Source organism: Marmota marmota, unplaced genomic scaffold (genome assembly GCF_001458135.2).
Source record: "Marmota marmota marmota unplaced genomic scaffold, marMar, whole genome shotgun sequence".
Lineage (NCBI taxonomy): Eukaryota > Metazoa > Chordata > Mammalia > Rodentia > Sciuridae > Marmota > Marmota marmota.
The window spans coordinates 33,928,980-33,937,515 of NW_026000142.1; positions in this window are offsets into that span (position 1 = coordinate 33,928,980).

The window sequence follows — 8,536 nt, forward strand, 5'->3', positions numbered from 1 at the left end:
GTCAAAGTCGCCTCTAGGAAGAGGTGTTCCTTAGCTTTCTTTCTCTGTAGTAGCAAGAAGACCTTAGAAGGGCAGTAATAGGAATGGATATCAATAGGATCTTGCTGCACAATGGGGTTTGCTTTCAAGAGAAATCTAGTTGGAGAGAGACACAACTAGCTCTAATACCCTAAGATACAAGTGTCAGACCCATCTTACCTGGTGAGGACCGGAAGTACCAGAGGGCAATGAGATTATCTAGGCCTCCTGTTGTAGACTGCAGAAATCTGAGGATAAGAAGGGTAAAGGCTCCTTGGGAATTTGCTATCCTATCTGAAAGAAGGTAAGTTCAAACATTGAAGGGAAAAACTGGGGCATACTTCAGGGTAAAAAGAAATGAAAAATAGGATTCAAGAATTTAAGACTGAAGGATAAATATGAGGATGAGGGATGTGGGTAATATGGGGTTGCAAAAGGAAGTATTCATGGAGTGAGAGGAAAGATAAGCTTGAGGAAGAATATGAAAGTGAATTGCATTCAGGGGAGTTCTAGAGTTGGGTCTTTACTGAGATTTCAGTAGTTTAGCAAGAATTATGAAGGCAGCATGGTAGAGTGGGTATTGAGATCTTGGTGAGAGGGCGAAGAGGATTGGAGATTTCTAGGGCTGACCCAGAGATGGAAGCCAGGAATAGTTTTAAAGGAGAGTTTTGCAATATGATCTCAGGAACTCCAACTGAGTGAAAAGACGTGGGCAAATGGACAAAGTGTGTGTGTGTGTGTGTGTGTGTGTGTGTGAGAGAGAGAGAGAGAGAGAGAGAGAGAGAGAGAGAGATGAATGGTAATAAACCATACTGTGCATGTAATTTTTCTGAGATACAATGATCAAGGTCACAAGTCCAGTCAATCTGTAAATGTGATCCAACTGTTAAGTCACCATCACGTTTAAGTTCTTTTGTATACCATAGTAATGTATGATTACACTGCAATCCCTACAATCATCCCTACTCTTATCCAATACCATCTTAGCTCCCAGGATCTCTCTGGAGAGGTATAAATGCTGAACTGTGCGTCAACATTCCAATTTTCCCAGGTACTGCCTGCAGGACTGGCTCTTGTATCACCTGTCTAGGAACACTGACAGCATCCAGTATATACTAGACCTTTAAGGCTTCAGAAAACCAAGTGGTGGTTTCATCTAGTGTTTGGCCACTCTTCATAGCTCATCCCCCTGACTTTATACAGAGCAATGGGTAAAAACCACAAGTCCCAGTTTTTCCCCAGGGAGGAAAGAGTTGGCTACACATCTAAGGTTTTAATTTTTTCCAGGGGCTGCTCAAGGTTGTGGCTTCTATCTTACTTATCTTTGAGCACTGACAAGACTCAGCATATTCTAGAATACTGGTAGCCACAAAGAATAAGCAGGTGTTCAAACAAGTGTATATGCAATCTCCATAGACCTCCCAAACCCTGCCCAGTGCAGAGTGAGTGGGCTGAAACATATGCAGCTTCCAGCTTCCCTCTGGGGAAGGAAAGAGTTGAGTCAAAACCTCTTCAGCATCCCAACTCCCCAGGTGCTATCTGATACAGGCTTCTGTCTCACCTATGTTAGAGCAGCAATAAGGCCTGGCATACTCTAGATACCTGAGAATTTGCTTAGAATAAATGGTACTATAGACTCCCACAAAGGTTTGAGAGGACTACAAATAATGCAGTTGGAATGAATGGTGAAGATTTTCCCCTATACAAAGCTAACTTGTGAAGACTGGAAAATAGTTTATGCACATACTGATATCAAAATAATGAGTCAAGAAAATAAAGAAATAAGAAAATATGATTCAAACAAACAACAAAGTAAAGCCCTAGAAACCAACACTAATTATACAGAGACATATAGATTATGTGACAGAAAATCTGAAATAAGCATCATAAAAATGTTCAATTACCTCAGGAAAAATATATGTGAACAAAAGTAAAAGTTCAGCAAACAGAAGTTTTAAAAAGAACCAAGAGCCAAAGTTCAGGCCCCAAGGCAGGAATGCCCCCGCCAACTGGCAGACCCATGTCAGAGCCCAGGCCTAACCTTCCCTCCATCTTGGGACCCTGGAGCAATCGCCATAGCCTTCCCATGCAGTAACCTTCACCTTGGGACAACAGATAGGGCCTGGAGACAACTACATCTTCAAATAGGCAGCCCACCCTTTCATCCCCATCTCTGAAAGTGGTTACGTCCATCTTGGGACACCTCCATTGCTATCTTGAGTTACAAGAACCCTTCCAAACTCATTCTACAAAGCTAGTATCGTTCTGATACCAAAACCAGGCAGAAACACATCAAGGAAAAAAAATTCAGACCAATATCCCTGATGAACATTGATGCAAAAATTCTCAATAAAATTTTGACAAATAGCATGCAAAAACATTTTAACAAATTAGTGCACCACATCAAGAAGGGATTCCATCCATTCAAGAGATGAAAGTTTGGCTCAACCTATGGAAATCAATAAATATATTTCATCACATCAATAGACTTAACGATAAGAATCATATGATTATATTAAGTGATGCAGAGGAAGCATTTGACAAAATACAGTACTCCTTCACGTTCAAAACACTAGAAAAACTAGGGATAGTAAGAACATACCTCAACATTGTGAAAGCCATCTACACTAAACACAAGGTCAAAATCATTCTAAATGGAGAAAAATTGGAAGTATTTCTTCTAAAAACTGGAACAAGACAGAGATGCCCTCTTTCCTCACTTCTATTCAACATAGTCCTTGAAACTCTAGCCAGAACAATTAGACAGATGAAAGAAATTAAAGAGAAACAAATAGGAAAATAAGAACTCAAAACTATCATTATTTGCTGATGACATGATTCTATACATCGAGGGTCCAAAAAACTCCACCAGAAAACTTCTAGAAATAATAAATGAATTCAGAAAAACAGCAAGATATAAAATCAATACCCATTTCTATATATCAGTGATGAATCCCCTGAAAGAAATTAGGAAAACTACTCCATTCACAATAGCCTCAAAAAAAAAAAAAAAAAAAAAAAAAAAAAAANGACTCTACAGAACCTAAAATTATTTTTAAAATCTAACATAAATGTTTATGTTTGGCAGAAAAGTATCTTACATAGATTCTAAAGTGAATCTTAAACAGAAAAAAAAGAACCCTTGGCAACTTGACAAAAGAGATAGAAGTAAAAGACCTCTACAATGAAAGCTACAGAATACTAAAGAAAGAACTTGAAGAAGACCTTGGAAGATGGAAAGACTTCCCATGCTCCTAGATAGGGAAAATTAATATCGTCAAAATTGCAATACTACCCAAAGTGCTATACAGATTCAATGAGATTCCAATTAAAATCCCCAATGTCATTCCTTATAGAAATAGCAAAAGTAATCATGAAATTCATTTGGAAAAGTAAGAGACCCAGAATAGCCAAAACAATCTTTAGCAAGAAGAGTGAAGCAGGAGGAATCACAATATTATACCTTAAGCTATACTACAAAGTTATAGTAATAAAAACAGCATGGTATTGGCACCAAAATAGACATGTATACCAATGGTACAGAATGGAGTAGAGACAAACCCACATAAATACAGTTATCTGGTACTAGACGATAGAGCCGAAAACATACATTGGAGAAAAAATAGCCTTTTCAACAAATAGTGCTGGGAGAACTTGAAATTGATATGCAGCAAAATGGAACTAAACCCCTATCTCTCACCCTGCACAAAACTTAACTCAAAGTGGAAGAAGGACCTAGGAATTAGACCAGAGACCCTGTGCCTAACAGAGGAAAAATGTAGCCCCAAATCTCCATCATCCTGGATTAGGCCCCAACTTCCTTAACAAGACTCCTAAAGCACAAGAAACAAAATCAAGAATTAAAAAATTGGAAAACTAAAAAGCTTCTTAAAAAAACAATCAATGAGGATACATTTGGGGAGCAAATTTTTGCCTCATGTAAATCAGATAAAGCACTAATCTCCAGGATATATAAAGAACTCAAAAACCTTTATTTAAGGATAGCCACCCCTGCTCTCTAAGTGGCTGAATTAATTAAAAAAAGAAAAGAAAACAAGACTCAACTATATGTTATCTACAAGAAAATGACTTTAGATTTAAAGACATACATTGAACCACAAAAAGGGATTAGAAAAAAATATTCCATGAAAATGGTAGCTACAAGAGATCAGAGGTGGCTATACTTAGACCAAACTAAACTGTAGAACACTATTCTCTAGTGATAATAATGGCCATTATATGTGATGACACTAGAGAAAATTCAATAAAGAAAAGCCTCAAATATGATGCTTTCACCTATAAATTCTAATAGCATTTAAAGAATTAATGCCAACCCTTCTCAAGCTCTTCCAAAAATAATTAAGAGGTGGGAACATTCCCAAATTCATCTTATGAACCCTTTTCCTTGGTAACCTTAAAAATGCTAGTAAACTGAATCTAATAATAATCCTCTTTAAAGGATTATACACAATGAACAAGTGAGATTTATCCCTGGGAATCAAGGATGTCTTAGCTAATTAATTAATATTACTATCATGCACTACTTTAAGAAAATAACAAATTTGAATCAGATGATCACCCAAATAGATGCAGAAAAAGAAGTTGACAAAATTTACCACACTTTTATTATTAAAAACTCACAATAAACTAGGCACAGAAAAAATTACCTGAAAAAATCAAGGCTATATATTTAAAGTCTACAATTAACATCCAACTTAATGATGAAAAGCTGAGAAATTTCCTTCTAAATTAAAAAATGCCGTAAGGATGTCCACTCTTGACATTTTTGCCACAGTACTGAAAGCTTGAGCCTGGAGTATTAGGCAAGGAAAATAAACTGGAAAAGAGAGAAGAAGAGGAAAAAGTCAAATTGTCCTAGTCATTGGATGACAAGATCTCAGATATAGAAAACCCTGAGGACTCAACGAAACAACAAAAAAACCTTTTGGAACTAATAAATGAAATCACATGAATGACTAGCAGGCATTCAAAAAGATGCTCAAGGTAATTAATGATCAACAGAATACAAATAAACATTACTATGACTTATCACAACACACCTGTGAGGATGGGTTTCATAAAACCAACAATAATTTTTAAATGTAAAAATTGTTCATAAGAATGTAGAGAAATAGAACCCCTGTAAACTTTTGGTGGGAATGTAAATTTGTGCAGCTATCATGGAAAACACTAAAAAGTCTCCTCAAATATCTAAAAATAGAATTATCATGCTTTTGGGGAATCCTACTTCTGGAGTATTTATTCAACAGAACTAAAATTAAAATCTCAAAAAAATATATATATATGCCTCTGTTCATAGCAACATGATTTTCATGAGCCAAGACATACAAATAAAACGTATACATTCATCAACAGATGAATAGACAGAGAAAATGTGGTACATACATACAGTGTAATATTTTTCAACCTTAAAAAAGAAGAAAATCCTACCATATGTGACAAGTTTCCCTGAAAACGTTATGGGAATCAGAATAAGCTTGTCACAGAGAGCTTCTAGTACATAATTCCACTTATATTCAGTATCTAGAATAGTCAAATTCAAATAAGTAAAAAGCAGAATGATGGTAGTTAGGGTCTGGGAAGGGAGTAGGAAATTGGAAGACATAACTCAATGGGATGAAGTTTCAGAGATGTAAGATGAATCAGTTTCAGGTATGTGTGTTATAGTTCTGTATCTATACTTGATACTGTATTGTATGCTGAAAGAATGTTATAAAATACCACATGTTTATAATCCTTATCACTATAAAATATAAATAAATAAGTGTATGATGAATATTTTCTTAACTGTCCCACAATGGGCAGGTCTCCTCCCTCTAGGGCAATACTTCACATTGGCAGCAAGGTCAGAAGAATGTCAGTTCCTTTTCTTTATTGATGAGTTCAGTGTGAACCCTTCAGACATGTGTAGAATAAGAAAGAAGCTGAATAATGAGAGGCTGATTGTCCACTCTCAGCTACAAGAACATGGATATATAATTTTGGGATTATTCTTATGAAATTGAAACCGTGGCACAGGATTCTCAACTTCCTCATTTCCTGATGTGGGCATGGGTAGAAGGAGGAAAATGGGAAATTTTTAATCTTTTATTATTATTTGTTACATTATATTAGAGCAATAATTCATAGACTTGTTTCATGGCTACATACTTTAAAATAAATATGTGTCACACCTAGTAGTTGATTTGTAATTTACATGCATTAAACAATAGCTGACATGTTCTATACTCTACTGCACATAAATTACCTCAAACAGACTTTTTTTTTTTTTTTGACAACTAGTGATTGAATGCACTATGTTTCAGGAATGTGCTAGAGTCTGAGGTTACAAAAACACGTCAGAGGTAGTGCTTTCCCTCAGGGAATATTCTAATAAGGAATACAGGCATGTAATTAATGATTATTTTGTCATAAGTCCTATAGGTAAAGTATGATATGGGATATATTGAATTACAGGGAAGAGGTGTATCTAAAAAAGACAGAGGATTCAAGGGAATTTTCCCAAAGAAAAGAACTGTTTTAATTATACCTAAGAAATGAGAGAAATAATGAGAAAGGCATAATATAAAAAATTCACAAAGTAATTAAAAAATTAAATGGATTAATATGCATTGGGAAAACAAAAGACTGCTCTTTTATATATTACTAAGCAATGAAGTAACCATCTTTTATTTTAAATGGACTTAGTTAATCTTGATCATTAAGAAAAATGATTTATTTACTTTGTTTGGCAGAACTGCTAATTGATCCTGAATATATACTCTCTTTTCCCTTTGTAAGGGAATCTTGATTATTAGTTAGACAAAATATCTGGCATGACACTTGTGATAAAGTTCTGAAGTATAGAATATAAGTGGACGGACGTGTTGTCTTTAAAGAACAACAAATATCCTTCTCTATAACTTTCCCCTTCCAGTTGACAAGGATATGGATATGGCCAGGATTGGAACAGTCTTCTTGGCCAGTACAGAGAAAACTTCAAGCTGGAGATAGTAGAGGAAAACACAGAAGGAACCCAGGACCTGGAACCCATGCATGCACCCATGGCTTAGTATCCTTGACTTCTTTTACTGCAGAAAGAAATGCATGTGTACATTAGGGGTTTCTATTATTCAGAACCAAACAATTGTAATGGATACAGTTTTATTCTCACAATCCTTTTTAAAAAATGATTTGTAAATAAACAATATCAAAACTGAATTAGAATTAACAGTTAACTTTGTAGACCACCTGTGGCAGTATGACACTTTACCAGGGTGTACACATCTCATCTAAGTGTCTCGATATCCTCTATAGTAGACATCATTATTATTAGCTCCAATTTAAAGGGGAGAAACTCAAAAGCTTCAATTTAGGAGAAAAGTCAGGATTTGAAATAGGCAGTTTAAATCATGTGTCTGGCTCTTCTTGTCAAGTATATTTTGCCTCCCAAATAAGGTAAATTTTTTTTAAAAAAATTGTCATATAAATAATAAAAATTAAATTATAAAATTTAATAAATTCATTCTGACTTTACAAGATATATTTTCTATATTTGTCACTAAATATTAAAAAGGTAATATATTTTAAAACTTTAGGAAAATATGGTACATCTATATGTAAGTAATTGTGAAATAAAAATGGAAAAAAAGACAAAATCTAACAGCACATATAAACAGACCTAAAATTTGTGAAAATGGTTTTAAATTGCTTTTTAAATAGCCAGATATCTAATTTCACACAACTACCATTTGCGTATTTTTAATTGATGTAAGATTTCTTTACTATAATGTCATCAGTCAATGAGAGCAGAAACTTTTTCCTGCAAAATATAAGAAGTCTTTAATGTATTGAAGAAGAAGCCATTGCTCAGAGAATTAAGAAAATTACATTGTAAAACAAGTTAATTAAAGTTAAAATTAGAGATGGATTTAGCTCTCCTAATTATCAATCTAGTAATGGTTTCACTATATCTCATGCATAAAGAGAACCTTCTATTTCCACTTGATGGAAAAGTAAACAGCATATTTAACTGGGGTTACAAATCACTGTAAGTTGAGGATTCCAAAGTGCCTATTGTTTGCCACATTTTAAAAGTGATACTAATTTATTGTACTCAATGAATTAGCCATTCAAAGACCTTAATCTGGAGATGACTGTTGGTAGATTTATGAATAACTGAAATTATTCAAATGTCTTAACTATCCTCTAAAGCATTTTTTTTTCCTCACCATTTTATGTAGTCTTTTGCTCTTATAGAGTTGATCCCCACCCCCTGCCCAAGGACAGAGGACAGATGTGAATCTTTTAAAATGTGTCAAGATTTAGAAAGACAAACATGATTCAGAAGGGAAAAAAATGATCATGATTGCCCTGAGGTAACTGTTCCATTCAGTTAAATAGTGAAAGTGCAGGAGTGGGAGGGGGAGAAAGGCGTGGGGAATCCTGATTTTTGATGGCTTGAATGAAACAGTTGAGTTGAGGGAGTAGTACCTATGAAGATTCAGAGCAGTCGTGG